Below are 2224 nucleotides of genomic sequence, written 5' to 3' on the forward strand. Positions count from 1 at the left end.
CATTCCCTCACTAGCCCCAGCGCCGCAGATCTGAAGACCAATGTTACAGATGGTTAATGTGTAATTAATTACACATTAATTAATTACAGGGTGCCGCTTTAGCCGAGCCCTTTGTGTCAGGATGATGCCCTCAACTGTGAGCTCTGCGGTCAGGGTCTTTGACACCCTCAGCAAAGAGCTGGGCCCCACCCGTGTTCATTCAATGATTACTTTCCACTGTCACAGTTAACAATGGTGACCATACACCAAAGACCACCTCTGTAACTGCCTAGGTAGGACTCAGTGATTGGCTTATTTAAAAAAATGATAGAGGACGTGGTTCCATAGTGTAGCGGTCACGTCTGCTTTACACACAGAAGGTCTTGGGTTCGCGCCCCAGTGGAGCCACCGTCCATGGTCTACGGCCATGCCACCCTGAATAAGCCTGATGTCTGATCTCAGAAGCTAAGCAGGGTCAGGCCTGGTTAGTACTTGGATAGGAGATCACCTAGGAAGACCAGGTGCTATAGGCATTAAAAAAAAAAAAAATGATAGAATGAGCACATTCGAATTCAGCTGTATGCATAAGTTCTAGTGTCTGTTAGAAATGTTATCACACTATTTCACAGCTAAACTTTCTGTCGTTCATCATATTTAATCACATCCTGTTCTTACACATGCTGATGAGATTGGGTTTTTAGCCAGTAATGGCCAGATTTTCCTTGATTCTCAAGACTGTATACGGCCTGGTCTAATGGAATTATAAAGTTCAGAGTCTTGGCTCTTCAGAACTGAGAGGAGGAAGGGACAAAGGCAATCTTGGGATTCTGGGAAGGAATAAACGGAGCTCTGAGCTGGGCACGAGAAGCCACAGATGAAACGACTCTGCACAGTCAGGGCATTCCTTTGCTTCACAGGGTGATGATTTGGAAAGCACAGACTTACACCTCTCCCCTGGGAATTTCCTCAGTGTTGAAGAGAACTCTGCTTCCCGTCTGAACCCAAAGAACCCGAGCTCATCCCTCAGCATCTACAGCAGCATCGTGCTCACAGCACTTGATAAAATGCAGTTGTAAAAATGACATGTTTCCAGGAACTGATGCTTGAACACTTCGCAACATCACTATGTATACTATGTATAGCTGATTACTTATCCAAGTGCAGGTTTTTTAAGATAGATCGTTAGATGTTATTTTGTAGGACTCAGGATGATAGTTCTTCCTTCAGAGACCTAAAGCTGTCAGATGTCACATATTAACTTTTTTTGTTTATGCATTTTTTCCCACCTTGTTCCACAAATAATTTGAAGAGGCTTATAATATGCACACCAGTTAATAAGAAAATATGAATAGAAAGTCAGAGTGAATGAGTGGAGTGGAATATGTCCAGAAGATCCTATGCAATTTCCTAAAGTGGAGACTAGGGCAGAAATCGGTCCTTGGACTTTTCAATAGCCAAATAAAAATCAGAGAAATGAAAAATTCATACTGGCTATGAAAAGAAAACATACCAAAATACACCAAAAGAAAACATCTGAAGAAAGACTTTTCCCAGTTCCTGGGTTGAGAGACTCTTCCCACACGTACATTCCTATGGGTGACGCCCTGGCCGTGTTGAGTTAACCTCATCCTTCCGGTTAAGCTCATCAGGGCACAAATACTGGAGCTGGAGCCAGAAGACCTGTGCTTGAGTGACGGTTCCAGTTAGGTGATCTTGGGACAGTCACTTGCCTCTTATTAAAGTAACAAAACATACTCCACAACAGGCATGAAAATGAAGATGAGAAAAATGAAGATCACAAAATGCTGTTCAAAGGCAAGGCAATTTAAAATCATGTTTTCTTTATCATTGCCTTAGCCTTCCTTGTCATAAAGGTCATGTCTGCCCTCACAGGTCTCAGCGGTCCCTAGGCACATGCTCTATCTCTGGATTCAAAACTAGTAAGCATCCTGGAGAGCCGATTCATTTTGGAGGCTTGCTCTAAGTAATCAGTAAGTGTGAACAGTCCCTGATTTATTATAGCCCTTCTCAAGTTCAGTCTCTTGATCAGCAAGTCAGAGATTAATCTGAGAAACCTATTCATGTGTTCATTTGTCACAATTTCTAGTTTTTGCCCAGCACCTTCCCTCCGTCCTTTCTCTCCATCCTTTCTTCGTGGTGTAGCCTGACACACATCTCAGGAAGGCATTGCACACACAGCAAAGTCTAAGGCAGAGCACTGGCAGTGAATCTAATTTTATTTTTG

The 2224-nt window shown here is 43.0% G+C and overlaps 1 pseudogene; it reads left to right on the forward strand.

Annotated features, from left to right (window-relative positions):
• Window positions 1-396: 396 nt before the first annotated feature.
• On the forward strand, window positions 397-512 carry LOC112475705 (annotated as a pseudogene).
• The last annotated feature ends 1712 nt before the right edge of the window (window positions 513-2224 follow it).

Source organism: Pteropus alecto, unplaced genomic scaffold, assembly GCF_000325575.1.
Source record: "Pteropus alecto unplaced genomic scaffold, ASM32557v1 scaffold11, whole genome shotgun sequence".
Classification (NCBI taxonomy): domain Eukaryota; kingdom Metazoa; phylum Chordata; class Mammalia; order Chiroptera; family Pteropodidae; genus Pteropus; species Pteropus alecto.